This window comes from Odocoileus virginianus, chromosome 7, assembly GCF_023699985.2.
Source record: "Odocoileus virginianus isolate 20LAN1187 ecotype Illinois chromosome 7, Ovbor_1.2, whole genome shotgun sequence".
NCBI classification, from domain to species: domain Eukaryota; kingdom Metazoa; phylum Chordata; class Mammalia; order Artiodactyla; family Cervidae; genus Odocoileus; species Odocoileus virginianus.
In genome coordinates this window covers 28,130,849-28,154,310 of record NC_069680.1, presented here as the reverse complement: position 1 = coordinate 28,154,310, position 23,462 = coordinate 28,130,849, and the positions used below count along the sequence as shown (strand labels likewise).

The 23,462-nt window shown below is 49.7% G+C and overlaps 1 long non-coding RNA gene across 1 annotated transcript; it reads left to right on the top strand.

Annotated features, from left to right (window-relative positions):
- The first annotated feature begins 15,675 nt into the window (after positions 1-15,675).
- Positions 15,676-23,094, top strand: LOC139035910 (uncharacterized). The gene is made up of 3 exons (XR_011488561.1): positions 15,676-18,900; positions 20,336-20,535; positions 22,571-23,094. It is a non-coding gene; the product is annotated as an uncharacterized lncRNA (long non-coding RNA).
- The last annotated feature ends 368 nt before the right edge of the window (positions 23,095-23,462 follow it).

Sequence of the window (23,462 nt, the reverse complement as noted above, 5' to 3'; positions counted from 1 at the left end):
CTTAAAACAGGGTTGTCAACATGCTCCAAGTGCTCAGAAATGTAGAGGAAAACAGAAAAATGGTGAGGGAAGAAGTGGGACCATAAAGTCGGAGTCAGTGCTCGTAAATGCGAGCAGTGTTATTGTCATGGTGGGATTAGCAGCAGAGGATGAGATGCTTTGAAAGTATCACCAACTTAATGGACATGAACTTACGAAAACTCCGGGAGACAGTGGAAGACAGGGAAGCCTGGCATGCTGCAGTCCATGGGGTTGCAAAGAGTCGAACACAGCTTAGCAACTGAACAACAACAGTAACCTCTGAAGTACCTATTCTCTTCAGGAGATTCTGGGATTCTCCCAGCGTCTTCATTTTAAACTTATTTAGATGAGCCACTTCCGGTCTCAGAGTGCTCACTTCCTTCAGCCGGGGGCCTGGGTGAAGAGGCAGTCAGGAATTATGGTGAGCATCTGCCCCTCGCCCACCCCCCCATCTTTGGGCAGTGCCATTCTGGCTGTCCTTTGGGGACCCACGGTTATGCACTTAAGTTTGTCCCCCAAAATTCTTGTGTTGAATCCCCAATACCCAATACCTCGGAATGTGACTGTAATTGGAAATAGGGTATTTCAAGAGATGATTAAGTTAAAATGAGGCCATTCGGATGGACCCCGCTCAATCTGACTGGTGTCCTTACAAAAGGAAAAAATTTGGATGCACAAAGCAACCTCAGGGAGTCTTCCCTAGTGGTCCAGTGACTAAGACTTCATGCTCCCAATGCAAGGAGCCCAAGTTCCATCCCTAGTCAGGGGGCTAGATCCCACATGCCGCAAGTAAAAGTCGTCTGCATGCTGCAACTAAAGATCCCGCATACCACAGCAAAGACCTGGCACAGCCAAATAAAGAACCATACAGTAAAACGGAAAAGGGAGAGAAGGAGAGATATCAGGGGTGCATAATGGAAAGAAAGGCCATATGAGGACGCCACCTGAAGATGGCCACAGCGAGCAGCTTCAAGGAGACGCCTACCTGCTGGCACCTTGGTCTCAGACTCGCAGCCTCCAGAGCAGCAAGCGGTCCATCTCTACTCCCTGGTTTCTTGCAGAGTCTCCTGCACAGCAGCTGCCCAGGGCCCCCGCTGGCATCCTCACCCACCGTGAGAGCCGGGGCAGGATGTGGGCTGCAGGGTGGGAGTCGGGCCGGCTCCAGGGCCTGGCTGTCGCCATCTGACAGTTCAGACCGCAGAGGCAGCACTTCCTCTCTGGAGCCTCACAGCCTGACCCCTGATCAGAGGTCCTTCGCGGCCACCATGGAGGAGTCCAGGTGAGTGCCAACCTATGAAAGGCAGGCTGGGGCTGCCAGTCAGGGCACTCTGGGGGCTCAGTCACTCGGTCATGTGGCTCTCTGTGACCCCATGGACTGTAGCCCACCAGTCTCCTCTGTCCAGGGGATTTCTTGGCAACAATACTGGAGTGGGTGGCCATTTCCCACTCCAGGGAATCTTCCTGACCCAGAGATCAAACCCGTGTCTTCTGCATTGCACCTGTGAAGCCCACGGGGCTCAGACACACATGCAAACTCACACCCCTGCTTCTGGAGGCCTAGGGGTCTCCAGAAGAAGGAGACATTCATACCACCTGGAGGAATCCGGGAAAGCAGACCAAGAGGTGGCCATCGAGAGGAGAAGGTGAGACATGAGGTGTCACTTCAGGCAAGAGGAGCAGTGTGAGGAGTGGCCGGGGTCTGGAAAACCCTCTGGGCCTGGGATGCCTGGGATGAAGCAGCGAGGTGAAATGAAGAGTAGGGGTGGACATGGGGCCAGAGGGCAAGGCCATGACCCCCAAGCCAAGCGGACAGCAAGACCCAAATCTATGCTTTAGGACGCTCACCCCAGAGGCCCGAGAGACAATGGGCTGAGAAAAAGAAACTGGATCTGGAAAGTGAGTTAAAGGAAAAGGGGGGTGAATTGGGGAAGTCTTTAGAGTTTTGAATTTCACAAATGAAACAGGTGCACAATGACACTTAATTTACTGAGAACATGCCCACCGATGCACTAAGAGCTTGTCATCCTCGTAATAATAACCCAGGAGTTAGGAGCTACTGTTCGCCCACTTTCCACATGAGGAAACTGAGGCTCCTAAAGGTCTCTCTGTAACTTGCCCAGCGCTCACAGATAGGAATGCAGTGGAGGGGACTTTCCCGGTGATCCAGTGTTTAAGAATCTGCCTTGCAATGAAGGGGACACAGACTATATCCCTGGTCAGGGAACTAAGATCCCACATGGCATGGGGCAGCTAAAGCCGCACGCCGCAACTACTGAGCCCTTGCACTCCAGAGCCTGTCCACCGCAACGAGAAGCCTGTGCACCACGATGAAGAGCTCACACAGCCGAGACATGAGAAAAGAAAGGCAATAGCGTTCAGATGGAGCCCAGTCATTGCAGCATCAGATTGCAGACTCTGAGCCACCTGCGTGGATTTGGTCTTGACAACGGCCCATCTGTGGGGTGGACAGGATGGGCGATGCTCTTGTGCCCACTTTGCACATGTTGGCAGGGCCACTGGGCCTGCAGCCCAGGCTCCAGGCTTCTATTCTCAGAGACCAGTGCTCCTTGGATCTCCCTGTCTCTGGGTCGCAGGGGCCCAAAGGCCCTTGTAGAAACTGCGTAATTCTCATTGCCCAGACCACACAGCGGCCACCATAAGCCCCAGTGCCCCAACACCATGACTGATGGAGGTGCAGGCCGGCAGGGCAGCCAGGGCACTCCTCTGAGCCCAGGGCAGCCTGCTGGGAGTGCCCACCACACCCAGAAGGTACCTCCCAGCTCGCCACTCCCCCACGGGCATATGCCCAGTTGGCCAGGACAAAGGCGGTGCTTCTGAACAGACAGGCCCTGCTAACCTGGTGCCCCAAGGACCCACACCCCTCACCTGCCTCCAGCCAGGCCCTGGACAAACACAATTTGCCCAGGCCCTCAGTTCAGTTCAGTGGCTCAGTCATGTCCAACTCTTTGTGACCCATGGACTGCAACACGCCAGGCCTCCCTGTCCATCACCAACTCCTGGAGTTTACTTACACTCACGTCCATTGAGTCAGTGATGCCATCCAACCAGCTCATCCTCCATTGTCCCCTTCTCCTCCCGCCCTCAATCTTTCCCAGCATCAGGGTCTTTTCCAATGAGTCAGTTCTTTGCATCAGGTAGCCAAAGTATTGGAGTTTCAGCTTCAACATCAGTCCTTCCAGTTAACATTCAGGACTGATTTCCTTTAGGATGGACTGGTTGGATCTCCTTGCAGTTCAAGGGATTCTCAAGGCCAAGGATGCCCAGGCCCTAGAGGGCATCTAAAAGGAAGACACCCTAGCCCAGTACCTGTGAGCCTCACTCCCTCTGGGTCAAGGTTCATGCCATCCCAGCCTGGGTCAAATGTCAGTCAGTGAGGTTTTTTTTTTCACCCCCCAAGCAGTTGATCTCCCCTTCTGTAGCACTCACAGAAGCCCTCTCCCCTGAGAGGGCATCTACCTGGACTGACTTACCTGGTCCTCTAATTTAAATTATCTGTGACTGTCCCACAGGCTGGGAGAGAGGTTTTATTCATCTTATCTGCGGATCCTGCACTCAGGGCTCATAAGAGCAAGATGAAAGCCACAATAATACAAAAAGGCAGCCTCTATTGAGCTCATGTATTATCTCATTTAATTATAGCCTATCGTTGCAGATAGCCATGTGGGAGCATTTCACGTATGGCCTGGAGGAGGGTGAGGTGTAATAAATGTCGGCTGCTGTTATCAGTAGAGTCAGAGCTGGGTAGATGGCTGTTGGATGTGAGAGAGTGATTGGGCACCTGGGGTGACTCGGCCTCAATTCTGGGTGCTGCAGGAGCCACACACAAGGCGGGCTCTTGGTGACACAGGCTGGCATCCCTGGCTCGAGGATCCACGGGTGCCCCAGGCCAGGGCACAGCTAAGTTACAGGGGACAGAGCCCACCTCAGTTAACACTTCCTTGAACCTGCACAGAACTCCTGTGACTCAGTGTCATGGAAGGCCCACCCCCCAGCTCTGCTCAAGGAAGACAGCAAGCCTGGGCTCGCAAACACATCCACCAAGACACCCTCTTAACTTTCGGGCCCAGTGGCAGGGCCACGCCCAGACGCAGGCACACACACATGCCTCATGCCTGCCTGTCGCTAAGGACCCATTGTTAAGTCACTAAGCCATCTCTGACTCCTTGAGACCCTAAGAAGTGCAGCACACCAGGCTTCCCTATCCTTCACCATCTCCCAGAGTTTGCTCAAACTCATGTCCATTGACTCGGTGATGCCGTCCAACCGTCTCATCCTCTGTCGTCCCCTTCTCCTCCAGCCTTCAGTCTTTCCCAGCATCAGGGTCTTTTCCAATGAGTCGGCTCTTCGCATCAGGCAGCCAGAGTATCGGAGTGTCAGCTTCAGCACCAGGATACCCGGTAATGAGGAAGCAGTGTCCGGCCCGAGTCAGACACACACGCGGGCCCCGCAGAGGGTCCCAGAGCGTGCCGGGCTCAGCTCAGGGCTGAGTGTGCACAGCACGCCCACTGTGTGCGGGTCCTGGAGACACCGTGATGACCACCCCTCAGGAGCTCCTGGGCTGGAGGGCCCCGGACAAGGAGCAGCTGAGGAAACCTGTAAGTGCAGGTGAGCACAGAACAGCCCCGGGGCGTGCTCCTGAACCCACCCCTCTCCTCCCACCCCAGGACGTCGGCTCGCCCAGCATCGTCTGTGCTACGACTTGCTTAACATTTTTTCCGTAGAAGCCAAAAAAGCAAGTTGATTTTAAAAAGGAGAACTAGTCCTACTTGCCATAAATAGAAAGGAAGTGAAAAATAAAGGGCTGGCTACCTGGAGAGGGAAGTCCGTTCACAGGTCCACGGAAGACCCTCTCCTGTCCCACTCTGGTCTCTGTAAGGCCCCTCACCCCCGAGGGGAGACAGCACTGAGGGGCGGGGGGCCCGGGAAGGCTTTCCAGGAGAGGGTGGTGTTCTGCAGGAGAGGCCTGGTCCTGCAGTGGTCGTGGGGCGGCGGCAGCAAGAAGGGCAAGAGTGAGTGAGGAAGGGCTCCACCAGCAGAGGGCGCAGCAGAGCCCAGGGGTGTGTGCATGCGTGTGTGTGTGTGTGTGTGTGTGTGCGCGCGCGCGCATGTGTCCCTGGAAACTGTTTTGGTCTCTTTTGTGGCTGTGTAGTGTCGGTCACTCAGTTGTGTCCGACTTTGTGACCCCATGGACTGTAGCCCATCGGGCTCATCTGTCAGTGGGCTTCTCCAGGCAAGGATACTGGAGTGGGTTGCCATGCCCTTTTCCAGGGGATCTTCCCAACCCAGGGATCGAACCCGTGTCTCCCACATTGCAAGTGGATTCTTTACCATCTGAGCCACCAGGGAAGCCCCTATGGGCGGCTGTAACAGAATGCAATAGACTAGATACAAACATTTACCTCTCACAGTTCTGGAGGCTGGAAGTCCAAGACCCAGGCTCCCACAGGCTTGTCTGGTGAGACCCACTTCCCGGTTCATGGCACCATCATGCCGTGTCCTCAGGGCAGAGGGAGTTCGGGAGCTCTGCAGGGTCCCTATTATAAGGATGCGGACCCCACTTAGGAGCCCTCCACCCTCATGACCTAATCAGCTCTTTAAGGTCACACCTAGTAATCTCATCACATTTGGGGTTAGGATTTAATGTATGGATTTTGGGGGGGACAGAGACGTCGAACGTGGAGATTCTGTGTTACCAGCAGGCAAAGGCATGGACAGCGGTCAGCAGGGAGCAGAGCCTGTGATGAGACATGAGTTAACCTTTTCTGCGGGGTTGGAAGTGGCACGACCCTGTAGCTGGAGAAACAGAATTCTCCCAAGGCAGAGGCAGAGGTCCAGCCTTCAGTGCAATTTCGGGTCTCTGGATCTGGGGACATACGTTCCAGAAGAAACAGTTCCTGGGCCCTCCTGGCCCCGGCTTCCCCTCTGACCCAACTGCTGGAGAGAGATCAGGTAGAGGGATGCTCAGGAGGCATTTGGGAGAATTCTTTCTGCATCTACCATGCTCAACGTTAACTCTGAGGTCCCCAGTGGCTCAGCCGTAAAGAATCCACTTGCAAGGCAGGAGACGCAGAGACTTGAATTCAATCTCCGGGTCAGGAAGATCCCCTGGAGGAGGAAAAGGCAACCCTCTCCAGTGTTCTTGCCTGGAGAATTCCATCAGAGGATCCTGGGAGGCTACAGTTCATGGGGTTGCAAAGAGTCGGACAGCACTGAGCAACTAAAGAACAACAACACAGAGGCCCCACCCCCGTCAGCCCTGGGTAACCCACGAATAATTTCCAGGGTCGACCTGCAAGGTTTTCATCATGTTAAAAAAACTAAAACTTCTAACTATTTAAAGTGTATCATAATTTCAATATAGGGCTTCCCTGGTGGTTTAGATGGTAAAGTGTCTGCCTGCAATGTGGGAGACCTGGGTTCGATCCCTGGGTCTGGAAGATCCCCTAGAGAAGGAAATGGCAACCCACTCCAGTACTCTTGCCTGGAAAATTCCACAGACAGAGGAGCCTGGTAGGCTACAGTCCATGGGGTCACAGTCATACATGACTGAGCAACTTCACTTTAATTTCAATATGCATGGAATTCCAACTTTGAGTGAATGCAGCTTTCAAGGAGATCTTCATTCCCTATTTTTTTTTTTTTTCCATCTTGGCCAGACTGCATGCGAGGCTTGTGGAATCTTAGTTCCCCAATCAGGGATTGAACCCAGGCCACAGTGGTGAAAACACCAACTCCTAACCACTGGACCATCAGGGTTGGGACCTGATGGGACCATCCCACCTTTTTTTAATTAGCGGAATGAAACAGTTTTAAGAATCAGGTGCTCTTGTATTCTAGGCATCTTTGATATTCTTCTTTGCTTTCCAGTAGAAATAGTAGGGGAGAAATTCTGCAAGAAACAGCATCACTTGAATGGGATTTCCTAAGGCTATAAAATCTATAGCTTGAGGCTCTCCTGCTGCAGGTGAAGGAAACAGTGAAGGAGAGGACTCAGGGTGGTGGTGGGTGGGGGAGCTTTAGGGAAAGGGGGCCTCCTCCCCCCTGTCCCGCTCTCCCTACTGGGAGCGGACAAAGCCTTGGAGTCTTTGTAGCCGACCCCAGGGGCCATGGGGCTCCTAGGGAGTGGACAAGGGTGGCCTGTTCTCTTTTATTTCCCCACGGCACCCACCACACCTGTGACTGAGAGCTAGCAAGACTGAGTGCTTGCTTCAATGATAGAACATTTGAGATATTGATTTGGGTTCATCCCTGCCCGTTTTTTCTTATTCTGCTTTTGGGACAGAGCAGAGGTCTTCCAGACTGTGGTCCTTCCCTCCAGGAGCTCCTGCAGGTAGAAACCTGAGGTTGCTTGAAGTCAAGAGCCCTTCCTAGAAGCTGACTTAGAGAACAGACTTGGGGACATGGCTTGGGAAGGAGAAATGTCAGTAGCTCAGTCGTGTCCGACTCTTTGTGACCCCATGGACTGCAGCCAGGCTCCTCTGTCCATGGAATTTTCCAGGCAAGAATACTGGAGTGGGTGGCCATTTCCTTCTCCAGGGGATCTTCCCAGGTATCGAACCCAGGTCTCCCGCACTGCAGGCAGATTCTTTAGCAGGGAAGCCCCTCTGAGCTTCCTCCCCTCTGGGAGAGGACCGCTGACGGATACACACTGCCATGTGAAAAATAGCGCGTGGGGAGCTGCTGGGTAACACAGGAGCTCAGCTCGGTGCTGTGTGATGACTTCGACGGTGGGAGGCTCGGGAGGGCGGGCATCTGTGTATACACGGTGGGAGGCTCGGGAGGGCGGGCATCTGTGTATACACAGAGCTGATTCACGCTGCTCTAGAGCAGAGACTAACATGACACTCTAAAGCAATTATTAAATGATTAATTAAAGAAAAAGAGCCCCACCCAGGTCCCTTGACCTGCAGCTGCTGTGAGTGTGGGTGGTTCCCTTGGCAGTATTGCCACACCCCCCCCTCTCCACGCCGAGCTTGAGGAGAGTTCCCACCCCCAGACTGAGCCAGTGACTGTACCAGTGACTGTCGGTGGGTGGCACAGACAGGACTTAATGCCTCCGAGTGGGACGGCCGCCCTGCCCCCGCCTCCGGCCTTGGGTCTGTCTGAAGCCGGTCTTCTGGCCCACTTCCTCCCCTGGTGCCCCAACTCCGCTCCTTCTCCCGAGAGCCATCACCTTAGCACAGCATCACTCAACAATAGATTTTCCATTTCGGGCTACTTCCAGAGAAACTGACCTTGGGAGGTTTGTTAAAGAGCCCAGTGTCCAGGGTAGGAGGGAGAAAGAAGAGCATTTGTAGAGCCCGGAGAGAAGGGGGTGTCCCCCCAGGTTGAGAAGGGGACCTAGGAATTCACAACCCCCGCACTGATGCTGCCCGCTTCAGCACGCAGCGCAGGCCTAGGGGAGAGACCCTGACCTCCATGCCTGGTGGGCGGGGATCATGCTGGTGCCAGTGATGGCCAGGGAGATTCCAGTCCCTAGAAGGGGACTAGGAGTGTCCTAGGGCTCAGGATTAGAGGTGACAAGAATTCCTACTTTGACGGGGCTTACCGTCCAGAGAGGGACAGGGGATAAAAGGGCAAATCAGCTAGATGATGGGAGAAGATGACATCTGAGCTGACCTGAGTAAAGAGAAGAAAGTTTGCGAAAAGCTGGGGGCAGAGTGTTTAGATTGAGGGAATGGCAACTGCAATGGTCCAGAGACAGGAATGCACCTGCTGGATGCTGGGCTCAGTCTTGGATGGGGGGGGAGAAAGCCGAAGGTGTGAGTGTGTGGGTGGGGGGAGGGAGGCAGAAACCACGCCTTGGAATTACTCAACATCAGGTATGATGGTTTATTTATATGTGTCTGCTGTGTGCTAGCGCTTAAGTGGCTTCAGTGGTGTCAGCACCTCTGTGAGATTCCATGAACTGCACCTCTCTAGGCTCCTCTGTCCACGGACTTTTCCAGGCAAAGATACTGGACTGGATTGCCATCGCCTCCTCCAGGGGGTCTTCCCAACCCAAGGATCAAACCTCTGTCTCTTGTGTCTCCTGCATTGGCAGATGGGCTCTTTACCACTAGCACCACCTGGGAAGCCCATGAGTGGGCTTCTAATATAGTGAAGATGTCTCATATACACACAATATAGTATATATATATACAATTATGTATTATCTTTCACAAGGATCTCTGCCATGCTGGGCTTGAGCTGCAGGCTGAGGGCTCTGGGACTGCAGGAAGCCTGGATTCCTCCCACTGTCAAGGAGCTCCTAAGACCAAGTGGCTCAGTGGTAAAGAATCTGCCTGCCAATGCTGAAGACACAGGAGATGCGGGTTTGGTCCCTGAGTCTGGAAGATCTCCTGGAGAAGGACATGGTAGCCTCCTCCAGTGTTCTTGCCTGGTAAATCCCATGGACAGAGGAGCTACAGTGCATGGGGTCATGGCTACAGTCCATGGGGTCACAAGGAGTCAAACATGACTGAGTGACTGATTGAGCAGGCACGCATACTGGGTCTGGAACCCTAGCTTTTCTGAGGTTCAGCATAAAGACATCATTCCACTTTTCAGAAATGACAATACATAGTCTTGTTATTCTTTAGGTTCACATCTACACTCACAGGCTCTGGGGGACGGATGCTTCAGCAGGTAAATCTACCTGAGCAGACACCGGCAGTGTCCACAGTTCAGTTCAGTCACTCAGTCGTGTCCAGCTCTTTGCGACCCCGTAGACTGCAGCACGCCAGTCCTCCCTGTCCATCACCAACTCCCGGAGTTTGCTCAAACTCATGTCCATTGAGTCGGTGATGCCATCCAACCATCTCATCCTCTGTCATCCCCTTCTCCTTCCACCTCAATCTTTCCCAGCATCAGGGTCTATTCCAATGAGTCAGTTCTTTTCCAATGAGTCAGTGTCCACGCTGCAGCAGTAAACGGCCTGAACTTTAAGAAAGGCAGCGCTTCATCTTGCTTTGATGCTGGTTCCCCATGCCTTGATGGATGCCCAGGGAAGTTTTTCACTTCAGTAGTGGGGTTAAGGTGTCAAAAGGCAAACCCAACGTCTCTGTAGGGTCCCAGTGGCTGGGTTTGCAAGTCATTGGCCCTAGAAGCTCAGAAGCAAGGTGCCCAGGGAAGGATGATGCCACAGGGCATGGGACGAAGGTGGGGCAGAGCCAAGACAAGTCCACAGTGAAGTCTGCTCCCAGCTACTTGGACCTATTCATTAGTTTGAGGCGGTGAGCCCTTGCCTCACGTCCAGGGGGGCATAGGTGACCTTAAGTGACCAAACTGTATTCTGCTTTTCTAAGGAACTCACAGAATCTTGGATCGTCTCACTGGTTGTCTCAAGCAGTTAATAGAGAAGTACGGTTTTGTTCTGTTGAAGAAACATGACTTAGTCCTGGACCTGAAAGCAGGAGCTGTGTGGGTGAATTTCTCTATTCTGCAGACTAGAAAAGCCACACAGAGCCTGGTGAAACAAAGCATTTTTTACGCATTCTGATTCCTAGAGAGGTTTGAAATGCGTCTGTCTTATAGATATCATTATTCCATAATGTAGAGAACAGGAGACAGATCAGGTCTGAGCTTTCAAAAGGGTGCTTGTCCTTATGGGGTAGAACTTTGTTTTTACGTTTTAAAATCTTTTTGTTACAAAATGAATCAAAAATTCAGAAAACTCCCCAAATCGAATAGATGGCTGAGCAAATTCTTCCAAGGCAAACTTCACTAGGTTGAGAAATAAAGCTCTGCCTGCTCTCCTGAAGCCCCTGCAGATAGATGCCTGCCCCAATCACACCCCCTTCTCTGGTCCCAGATGCGACTGTTATCTTGACTTTTAATTTCTTGTGCTTTTTGTTTTTCTTTTCTTTTTTAAGAAATGTATTTATTTTTAATTGGAGAATAATTGCTTTACAATATTGTGTTGGTTTCTGCCATAGATTGACATAAATCAGCCATCGGTGTGTCCCCGCCCTCCTGAAACTCCCTCCCACCTTCCTCCCCATCCCGCCCTCTTGCGCTTTTTGAAATGAATTATTCAGTCGCCCAAATTTGCATCACTATCCACTCTTGAAGCAAAACTGTTTCTCCATTCACAACACTTCTGACAATAACTATGGCTTGACCACATTCTCCAGTGGTTCTCCAGTTTACCTACACCAGCTGGTGTCCTAGGGTTTAATTCCATCCTGATACTACCTGCCGGAGTTAACCCCACACCCCACAGGTTAAGGGCTGAGTCCCCCAAGACTGCACTCTGATGTCAGGTGCCAATCACCAGGAGTGGCTGCCCAGGTTTCCTGCATTTCTATACAACTTAGCTACAATTCGGAGGTTCTTGCCACTGGCTTCTCACAAGTAATAATTTGCTACATCCACTCAAGGGACTCAGGGACACTACTTACTATTACTCGTTTGTTATAAAGGATACAAATGAACAACCAGATGAAGAGGTACAGAGGTGGGGCCCAGGGGAGGGTCCCAAGGACAGGAACTTCTGTCTCCATGGAGTTTGGAATGCATCGCCTTCCCAGCAGGAGGATATGTTCATGAACCCGGAAGCTCTCCACACCCTTTCATCTGGGGTTTTATGGATAGTCCACTATGTAGGCTCAACTGATTAAGTCTGTGGCCATCGGTAATCACCAAGACTGGGGGATGGGGCTGAAATTTCCAACCCTCTAGTCTGGTTCCTCTGGCAATCCGCTCAGATTTTGACAACCTATATCCTGTCCAGAGACCCCTCAGCTAAGAGTCACTTCATTAGCATGATGGAGAATAGGATGGAGGTGACTTAAAACTAAAAATAGAGCTACTATGTGACCCTGCAAGTCCACTCCTGGGCGTATATCCAGAGGAAAACAGTGTCTGAAAGGATATATGCACCCCAGCGTTCATCGCAGCACTGTTTACAATAGCCAAGACGTGGAAGCAACCTAAATCCATCAGCGGAGGACTGGACAAAGATGTGGTACATACATGCAATGGGATGTGACTCAGCCACGGAAAAGAATGAACTGACGCCCTTTGCAGCCACATGGATGGACCTAAAGCTGATCATACTATGTGAAGTAGGTCAGACAGAGAAAGACAAGTATCATGATAGTGCTTATATGCAGAATCTAAAGAAATGATACACGGGAACTAATTAGTATTCAGAAAACAGAAACAGACTCAGACGTAGAAAACAAATTTATGGTCACCAAAGTGGGAAGCGGGGGATAAATTATGTTGGGATTAAAATATACACACTACTATATATAAAAGAGATAATCAACAAGGGCCTCCTATACAGTGCAGGGAACTAAACTCAATACATTGTGATAACCTATAATAGAAAAGCATCCCCAAAAAGAACACTTATCTATTATATATATATAACCGAATCACATTGATGTACCCCTGAAACTCACACAACATTGTAAATCAGCTATATATCGATTAAAATTTTTTAAAAATCATTTCATCAGCATGCCACAGACACTTAGAGCACTTAGACATTTCTAGGAACTTAGAAGCGCTGTGCTAGGAATTGGTGGGGTGGGGCAGAGGCAGAATATGTATTTCTTACTATATCGCAACTAGAGTCTGTCCAAGTGGTTCAGAAAGTAAAGAATCTGCCTGCAATGCGAGAGACCAGCATTCAGTCCTTGGGTCAGGAAGGTGCCCTCGAGAAGGAAATGGCAACCCACTCCAGTATTCTTACCTGGAGAATCCCATGGACAGAGGAGCCTGGTGGGCTGCAATTCATGGGGTCACAAAGAGTCGGACACGATTGAGTGACTAACAGATGACAGATGATCGTCTTACATTTAAAGCACTTTTGATTTATTTTTCAAGTCTTTTTTACGCTCTAGGTTACTCTTTTTGCCCTTTTGTTTCCATAGTCTCTGTTAAGGGGCACTTGATCTGTAAAGTTTCTCACAGTCTGGGCTTTGCTAATTGCATGGTACAATTTAATATGTTTCTCTGTCCCTGTATGTCTTGAAAATTTGCAGCTGGATCCAGCGACTGGATCAGATTCAGGTTAGGTCCCTTTGGCCAAACTATAGGCTGCACTTCATAACTAGCTGTCTTTCCCTTTATAACGTTTGCAAACTTTGATGCTTAATGCCTTCATCTGTTAAGTTACTAGAGATTACTAAGTTGTGATATGCTAATTCCATAATTTCTTTTTTTTATTTATTAACTGAATTTTTAAAAATGTCTTTATATCTTTTGGCCAAGACACATGCATATGGGATCTTAGTTCCCCAACCAGGGATTGGACCTGTGTACTTTGCTTTGGCAGTGCAGAGCCTTAACCACTGGACCACCAGGGAAGTCCCTGTTTTTATTTTTTAAATCTAGTCATTTTACTAGACCCTGCCTTGGTGCTGGATTTTCTGGGTCAGTAATCTCAGGTGCATACTCTGCTCTTTCAATATGTAGTTTCACATCCCTTTTTTATTTGGGGGAATTTTTCTTGAATTATGTTTTTAATATTTGTTTTCTTGGCTTGCCTTGATTTTGTTCTTAAGGGACTCCTATTATCTGCATGTTTAATCTTCTTTGCCTGCTTCAATATTTGCCACTTTTTCTCAAATATTTTTTAACATTTCTTTTAGATTGAAAATTCTTTTTTAAAAAATCTGCTGTTTCTCTTCAGGCATTATTTCTGTCCACTCACCACTGTGTTCCTTCTAACTTTTATATAAAGTTTTTTTTTCTTTAACTTCTCTTTTCTAAGTTCTGTTATCTCTTTCCTGAGTTTTCCTAAATGCTGTTTACTCATGCATTTTAGCTTATCCTGAAATAATAGGCTAATTTTTATCTCTTCTCTTATCTCTCTCTGTCACACTTTGATCATCTATCTGGATGTTTATTCTGTCCCTTTTGTTCTTTTACTTACAGTCACTTTGTGTGAGGTTTGACTTCATTCCTTGTCTGGTGCTTATTTTTAGGTGGAATTACTCCTCCTGCACTTTATAAGTAAGGCCGTGTCCAGGAAAACTTTTCTAACTCCAAAGAGCACCCTCCTCTGTTGTTTCTGTGCCTTGTTAAAAGATACGGCAATGGCAGTGAACACGGGTACATGTATTTTTTTTAATTATGGTGTTCTCAGGGTATATGCACAGCAGTGGGATTGCTGGGTCATATTCTGGGGTCCATTCCCCTTTCCCATTGAGATCTGGATCTTCTCATCTTTGTCTCTATTGTCCCTGATCAAATATATTCCGTTCCCTGAGGTTTCTCCTCCTTCTGTGCTCTGTTCTGGAGAACCCCTAGCAGGCTCAACATGAGCGCTCACAGGCCTGACTGCCTGGCCCCTCCCGACCTTCTGCCCAGGGGCCCCTGGCAGCCACTTGCTATCGGAAGGGGCAGCATTGCTCCTGGTTTCGACGGCTGTTCTCAGAATCTACCCGTATCTTTGCTTCTGGGTTTGCTTTTAATTATGGCTTTTTTGGGGGAAGGGGGTCCACTTCATGTGGCAAGCAGGATCTTAGTTCCCCAAAGAAAAGAAAGTGTTAGTGGCTTAGTTCTGTCCGACTCTTTGAGATCCCATGGACTGCAGCCCACCAGGCTCCTCTGTCTAAGGAAATTCCCAGGCACGAATATTTGAGTGGGTTGCCATTTCCTTCTCCAGGGGATCTTCCCGACCCAGGGATGGAACCCAGGTCTCCTGCATTGCAGGCAGATTATTTACCTTCTGAGCCACAGGGAAGCCCATTTTATCCCTGGTTGGTTCCCCAACTGCTTGCACTGCAGGGAGTCTTAAACTCCTGAACCACAAGGGAAGTCCCAGTCCCCTCTTTTCATAATTACACTCCAGCCCAAGGTAGCAGGCATGAGAAACTTTGTCTCTGTCATTTTGTAGGTGGAGGGTGAGCAAAGAATATGCTCTAGAAGCTTGAGCTTGGCAAATGAACTTTTCCTAAAAATTAATAGTTTATAATGTGGTTGCATGAATACTTTAAACAAATAGTAGGTTGACTGACTTCATAATTATATCATAGCTGAAAGAAGTGATGTTTCAGTATCACATCTTAATTTGGAAATTTTTGACTTGATTGTAATTTAGGCCCAATTAATAATTTTTAAAGCTTTCATTAAGGTCAATAATAAATATCTAACTCTAAGATATTCTTTGGTTGAAAAGATAACATCTTAAATCTTGGGTAGGTCTGTTATCTCTGTACTAAAATAGAAATGAACTGTAAGTTTATTTTAAATATCACTACTTTTTTAGGGGATGGTTTAAGTGTAAAAATAAATCTTTAAAATGAAGTGAAAATTCATATTTGTGACAGGTGGGGAGAATCAAGTTATGAATCATTTATAGCCCTTGGTGAATAAAAATATTATGAAGAAAAGAACTGTTATAAAGGAATATCACTGTTATTCTTGGGGTTAAATGCCTTGGCTAAACTTGGGGAGACCAAGAAACTGGACTAGAGAATTAAACAGAGGTCGTTGGGAGGTTATTCTTCAAGGGGAAGAAAAAAGAGTTGAGAAAAGACCCTGATGCTGGGAAGGATTGAAGGTGGGAGGAGAAGGGGATAACAGAGGATGAGATGGTTGGATGGCATCAGCGACTCAGTGGACATGAGTTTGAGTAAACTCCGGGAGTTGGTGATGGACAGGGAGGCCTGGCGTGCTGCAGTGCATGGGGTCGCAAAGAGTTGGACACGACTGAGCAACGGAACTGAGCTGATCGGCCAGTTAGCCATTTGTGGATCAGTTTGTTCGACTGTGAGTGCGTGACCCGTGGGATCTGAGAATAACCGGCTGTAGCGTCATCCATGGGCCCATGCGGCCCTTTCTTCACCTGCAGACAACTCCCAGCCCCTGACAGTGCCCCACCCTGAACTCTGGGCTCTGTTTCTTCCTGTCTGCTTGAAGGCTTTCTTCAGCTCTTGCAGCAGGCCTAGGAGCACACAGGTATAACTTGGAGGGAGAGGCGAGCAAGCGCAATTGTCTCCAGGGATAAGCTTCAACCATTGAGCAAGAGGATCGGTGGGAAAATGCTGTACTGACCGTGTCCACCTGGTATCTCAGGTGACCCCCGTGTGGTGACCAAGGAGCATCCTGACCATCAGTGAACCGTCATCGACTTTTCTTTCTTGTTCACTCTCCTCACTTCCTCCCCTGTGCTTCCTGGGATCACCTTCCAAAAAAACTGCTGCTGCTAAGTCGCTTCAGTCGTGTCCGACTCTGTGTGATCCCATAGACGGCAGCCCACCAAGCTCCCCCATCCCTGGGATTCTCCAGGCAAGAACACTGGAGTGGGTTGCCATTTCCTTCTCCAATGTGTGAAAGTGACAAGTGAAAGTGAAGTCGCTCAGTCGTGTCCGACTCTTAGCGACCCCATGGACCGCAGCCTACCAGACTCCTCCATCCATGGGACTTTCCAGGCAAGAGTACTGGAGTGGGGTGCCATTGCCTTCTCTACCAAAAAAACTAGCTTCACTCAAGTCTCTGTCTCTGTGACTGCTTCTGGGAGCAACCAAACTGTGACACTGACTAATTGGGGTTATTTCCAGAAGTCTTCAGCCTCATCCCCTATGTCCAGTCTGAGGCAGGGAGAAAGTCAAAGTGAAAGTCACTCAGTCATGTCTGACTCTTTGAGACCCCATGGACTGTGGCCCATGGAATTCTCCAGACCAGAATACTGGTGTGGGTAGCCTTCCCCTTCTCCAGAGGATCTTCCCAATCCAGGAATCAAACCAGGGTCTCCTGCATGGCAGGCAGATTCTTTACAAACTGAGCTATCAGGGAATACCACTGGGCTAGGAAAGGTGCAGAGAGAAAGCAAGGATTGGTCTATACTCAAATACAAGTTTCTGATGGTAAGTTTGAGTGGGTGTTAGTTGCTCAGTCATGTCCGAGTCTTTGCGACCCCAGGGACTGTAGCCCACCAGGCTCCTCTGTCCATGGGATTCTCCAGGCAAGAATATTGGAGTGGGCTGCCATTTCCTCCTCCAGGGGATCTTCCCGACCCAGGGATGGAACCCAGGATGGAACTCCCACCTTGCAAGCAGATTCTTTATCACCTGAGCCACCAGAGAAGCCCCTGGTTGGTTAGAGCCTGCCTTACAGTGAAGATGGGGCACTGGCTGGCAGAGTCTCTCGGCCTTCAGGTCCCCAAGCAGCAGCTTTTCCTGGGTTCTGCTCCTTCCGGCCCTCACCTGACGGCATGACCTCCCTTGAGCTCTCCCTCTAGGGGGAACGTGAGAGAGTCACAGACATGAGTCCTGCAGCGGGGCACAGTCCTTTATTTCCGGATGTCAGTGAGCATGGAGCCTGCGCTAGTTTACACATTGGCCTCCTGGAAATCGTGCTTATCTGAACTTGTTGCAAAGTCTGGTCAACCCTAGATTCGGTTTCTGCTCCTGCAGTGCTGCTGTCCTGCACCTGGCACGTGGGGGCATCCCTGGGCCACACCTTGAAAAGCCCAGCACTCACCCTGAGCGGCCTCCTGGCGTAGTCACTGCCTGTCTGTTGCCGCAGGAACTTGGAGATGTCGACTTGCTGGTTGGTCCCAGGACTGCCCTGAAGCAAGCTTGATGGCTCAGATTTCCTCCTGGAGCTCCTCCAGAAGGAAGCCCTGCCTCCCAGCCCTTGCAGTTGTGGCTCAGGGCACAGACCCTGTGGCGTCTGTGGGCGTCTCCCCGACGGTCTTGTGTTGAAAGAGTGGGTTGTTCATATACCTCACGGCCTCTGCTTTAATTCAGTCATTATTTTTAAATACCATTAGTTGTTTACATCTCTGCTTTCAGATTCCTTTTTCAATCCCTTTCTTCTTTTATTTTGGTTCATAGCCCCTTTGAGCAAATGTCAGTAGGTCAGGAAAATTGTCTCCCTCCCTGAAATGCGAGTTAGAGCCCCCGGTTTGGCACCATAAAGACGGCTTCTCCCTTTGACTCCTGTGTCCACCTGCATGGTGGCCCCAACAAATGAATCTACCTCCCCTCTACAGCTCTGCTCCAGCCCGGACACTGGCTGCTTGTCTGAATCCTTTTGGTTCAGATGACAGGAGCTGGCATTTTTTAAAAAAGAAGAAAACTGCTGGCAGTCACTGTAATAACAGGCCCTGGCTCAGTCATCCATCCATCCAACTTTCATTCGGTTAACCTGTGTTGCGTGTCTGTTCTGTGCCAGAAAGCACTCTGACCTACCCTCAACGAGATCACCACGTATCTGGGGCAAGTGGACCAGAAAGTATTTTATTGGGAACACGTTGTATGCGCCGGGGATGATGGGCACCCAGAGGAGCAGCCTGGAGCCAGGTCTGAGGACCCGGGAGACTCACCAGCAGAGGTGATGCTACGCTCTAGGGGATGAGTAGACGTGAGCTGGGCAGGGAGGTGGGCAGGGGAGAAAACACCGTTCTGGATAAAGACAACCGTGGTGTGAAAAAAGTGAGGAAGACTCGGAGCCACCTGTGGTCTAGTGGAGCTGAAATGAAGGTCTAGACCGAAGGTGAGGAGTGATGAAGGGGAACTGGAAAGGTGGGAAGGGACATGGTCAAGATGGGAAGAAGGAAGGTCAGGGTGTGAAGGGGGAAGGTCATCAGTTCAGTTCAGTGGCTCAGTTGTGTCCGACTCCTTGTGACCCCATGGACTGAAGCACGTCAGGCCTCCCTGTCCATCACCAACTCCCGGAGTTTACTCAGACTCACGTCCATCGAGTCGGTGATGCCATCCAACCATCCCATCCTCTGTCATAGGGAAGGTCATAGCTGCTCCAGTTTAAAGACTTCTCTTCTAGGCATCTTCTCCTGTCGGGTGAGTCTTAACATGGTGATTGCATTCGTCCTGTACACCAGTCGCAGAGGCTGCAAGGGGAAGGCTGAGCTCCAGATGCCTGTCCAGAGGGTGAGCTGTCTGGGCAGTGGGACAGGTGAGTGTTGCCAGGGAGAAGCGATGCTGCCCGGCCCTGGGCAGGAAGTTAGGATCGGAGCTGATAGAACAGATGGGGGATAAGATAACAGACTACAAAGAGCTCAGGTCCTTCTCAACAAGACTCTGGTTGTTGGCACAATGAATGACCTCATCCCCTGTCATTCGGGAGCGACATGTCCTCAAGCAAGATGCCACACAGGAGCAATGGGATGGTCACAGAACCCACATCTGGACGTTGAGAAGTTGATCATTAGTATTTAGTATAACATGAATTATGTTATCCTCATCAGGCTTTAAGCCAACACACGTCATAAACTGAATTAAGATTTTAAAATATGAATTTTAAGGAGAAAGTCTCTGGCTCTGGGTCAAAGGGGGTCTGAGAGTTCCAACTGATATCAAAGAACAAAACGGAGCTCTAAGGGGAAAGTCCTGCCTATTTTTCACTTAACAAGCCCAGACCTTCTTCCTTATTAGACTGTGTTCATCAGTTCATCAAAGAGATCGCCTCTTTGAACAATAATAGCAGTAAGTTTTGACTCTGCACAGCTGTGGGCCACTCTGACCTCTGGATTATTATACGATAGAGGTTCGTGGAACCTTGCTTGTCTCACTGCATTTTTTTTTAATGCCTAAATTTAAGACCTATGCTTTTGACTTCAAATAAGTTTTCCTACTGAAATATAATCCTGACACATAATTATAGAAAAGTGACAGATCAAAATCCAAGTCTTTATGAAAGAAAAGCCAGGCAGTTGGTCAATGGCACAGTCGTAGAGGTATCACTCACTGCACAGCGCTGAGTGGCCGGCACAAGAGTGACCCTAAGGACAGTCCATGGAATTCTCCGGCCAGAATACCGGGGTGGGCAGCCTTCCCCTTCTCCAGAGGATCTCCCCATGCAGGGATCAAACCCAGGTCTCCCGCATTGCAGGTGGTTCCTTTACTAGCTGAGCCACAAGGGAAGCCCAAGAATACTGGAGTGGGGAGCCTATCCCTTCTCCAGCGATCTTCCCAACCCAGGAATCGAACCAGGGTCTCCTGTGTGGCAGGCAGATTCTTTACCAACTGAGCTGTGAGGGAAGCCCAGGGGTTGAAGAGGAAACACACAATTCCTCGAAGTTTGAGCCCGAGGATTGTATGATGGGCCCACTTATTCTGTGATTCCTGGTGTCATTGATTTACCTTGGAGCTCAGGTCAACTCTGTAGTGTAAAAGGAGCTAATTGCAACGATGAGATTGATTTAGAGGAGGAATTAGAAGAAAATGTCCTTGACTGGTTGTCTGGATATGCCTTTCATTTATCATCTGTCTTTGGGGACAGAAGAATGGTAATCTCCCTGTTCTTGTAGGCTGCTTAGTTCTCAGATAACTTTTGGGGATGTTCTTTTTTTTTTTTTAATTTATTTGACTGTGCTGTGTCTTAATTGCAGCATGTGGAATATCATTGCCTGACAAGGGATGGAACCGGGGCCGCCTCCTTTGGGAGCATAGTCTCAACCACTGGACCACCAGGGAAGCCTTCACAGCTTGATTCCCCTCGGTTTGGGTCAACACAAGCATTTGTCTATTTTCACTCAAGTGCTTCTCAGTGACTACAAAGTTCAGTCCTGCGAAAGCTGGTGAGACCATGGTGAGTGAGCCTGGGCAGACAAATAGCAAACAAATCTCCAAACAGGAAAACAAGGACAGTGATGTCCAGGGCGCTGCAGAGAATGAAATTGGGAGGAGATAACGGAGGGTGGGGATGGGGAGAGGACATTTAAGAAGGGACTCCTGATGCCAAGAGGAGGGGAGTCCGTTCTAAGGAGAGGAACCGGGACACCCAAGCCCAGTGAGAAGGATGAACTTGGTGTGTTTAAGGAGCAGATACACAGCGTGGCGGGCAAAGCTTGAACCAGGGGAGGGTGGCTTAGGGACATAGGTCAGGGCTGAGAGTTAGATGGCCTAGAGACCTGGCAGGCCATGATAAAATTTGGGTTTTATTGTAAATGTGGATTTAAGCTTTGGGTTTTAGGCTGAGAGAAGTATTAATAAAGCATTTAATACTTTAATTTTATTTTTTAATTTTTAATATGTATTTTACCACAAAGCTCTTTGTATTTTTCTGCTTACCTATGAAGAACTTTTTGTCAAATTATTTTATTAAATATATATTTTTTTCTGCCCCCCACCCCATCCCCGCTGCTTTTTTTGTTTGTTTGTTTTGTCTACAATTCATGTAGAACTTCCCCAACCAGGGCTTGAACCTATGCCCAATGCATTGGCATGGAATTTTTCTTTTTTTTTTAATTTCAAATTTTATTTTTTAACGTGGACGATTTTTAAAGTCTTTATGGAACTTGTTACAATATAGCTGCTGTTTTGTATTTTGGCTTTTTTGGCTGCAAGGCGTGTGGGATCTTAGCTACCCAACCGGGGATCAAACCCATACCCCTCTCATTGGAAGGCTAAGTCTTAGCCACTGGACCACCAAGGAAATCCCACATCTAGTGTTTTTAAAATTCTGCCTCCAAGAGTTGAGACATGATACCCGTTGTGTTTAGTCGCTCAGCTGTGTCTGACTCTTGCGACCCCATGGACTGTAGCCAGCCAGGCTCCTCTGTTCATGGGGATTCTCCAGGCAAGAACACGCAGTGGGTAGTCATGCCCTCCTCTGGATACCCATTAGGAGGTGCTGAAGATTCCTGGAGATTAGGGTGCTGAGGTTCACGACAAAGTGGGGGATAAGATAGGACTCAGATAAGATTCAAGTAGGGACAGAGGAAAAGAAGGGATGCCACAAATACTCCCAGATTTCTAGCCTGAAAATCTCGGTGAGTGTTGGAGTGATGATTAGAGAGATGAAGGAGATGCAGGAAGTATGCAGGCTGCAGGCAAAAGGTGGGGGCAAATGAAGAATTCTGCTTTCTTAAGTCTGAGATCACACTTACGCATCTGAGGAGCCCTGTCACTAAGATCTAGAAATCTGGAATTCAGGAGATGAAAGCAGGAGATATGGACCCAGGGGTCAAATACAAGGCATTTAGAGCCTGGAGACAGGGAGGATGAGATGACCCGGAAAGAATGTGCAGAGAGAAAGGGGAGGCAACTCTGAGCAGACCCTGGAGATGCCTTCAGTGAGGGTCAGAAAGAAGGGGAGGAGTCAGCAAAAGGGGACCGGAAGGAGCCCGGAGGAGCAGGCGGGAACTACAGGAAGTGTGGATCCGAGCAGGAATGGGGAGGCGGCATCTCAGCAGGAAGGAGCAGCCGACTGTGAAGGCTGCTTAGAGGCTGGGATAAGGACAGCGGAGGGATCACTCAACTGGCTACATGGAGCCCATGAGTGACCTTGACAGGAGCAGCCATGTTGAGTCATGAGGTCTGTTTGGAGTGGAGTAGGAGACAGAGTTGTTCAGTTGGTCGAGTCCGGCTCTTTGTGACTCCATGGACTGCAGCACGCCAGGCTTCCCTGTCCTTCACTATCTCCCGGAGTTTGCTCAAACTCATGTCCACTGAGTCAGTGATGCCCCCTTCATCCTCTGTGCCCCCTTCTCCTCCTGCCCTTAATCTCTCCCAGCATCAGGGTCTTTTCCAATGAGTCGGCTCTTTGCATCAGGTGGCCAAAGAACTGGAGTTTCAGCTTCGTCCTCAGTCCTTCCAATGAATATTCAGTTGATTTCCTTTAGGGTGGACTGATTTAGCTGAGCCACTTATTTCCAGTTCTGGTCTGCATGCTGATGGGGAAGAAGGAGATGGAACAGGAGAGAAAGCCAGCCCTTGCCGTAAGCAGAGGAGGTGACCTGGAGCACCAGGGGTGCTCACTGAATGGGAGGAAATTCCTGCAAATATGGTGCTCAAGAACCGTGGGGGTCGGGGGGAGCAGGAGGGAGGACCGGGTGTGGCTCCCATGCCCGAGGACTGGGCAGTTTGAGAGGAAACTTTTGGAAATCCTTTGGAGGGCATGGACGGTTAACACAGGAGGACATCTGTCTAGAGGCTGGGAGTGTGTCCTTCTCCAAGCCCGTCCTCCGGAGCTCCTATGACTTCTTCCAAAGTTGCAGTGCTCGCAGTGGATGAGGGGTGGGAAGCGGATCATTTGGGCAGTTTACTTGTGGATTAAAAGGAGGAGGAAGTTGTGCTGGTCTGGGTGCCTCCCAGAGGGCCTATGACATTCATTTGGAAGATGTTCCCATAAGCATCATGGTGTCGAGCTGACACCCCTGGATCCTGAGGGTGTGTGTGGTAGGGAACAGTGGTCTTGCTGGGGTGTGGGGCAGACTTATGTAAGAACTGAGTAAGAGCCTGGAAGGGGTTGAAGACTCTTGAGAATCCCTTGGACAGCAGGAGATCCAACCAGTCCATTCTAAAGGAAAGTGAAAGTGAAAGTGAAGTCGCTCAGTTGTGTCCAACTCTTTGCGACCACATGGACTGTAGCCTACCGGGCTCCTCCATCCACGGGATTCTCCAGGCACGAGTACTGGAGTGGGTTGCCATTTCCTTCTCCAGGGGATCTTCCCAACTCAGGGATCGAACCCAGGTCTCCTGCATTGCAGGCAGACGCTTTACTGTCTGAGCCTT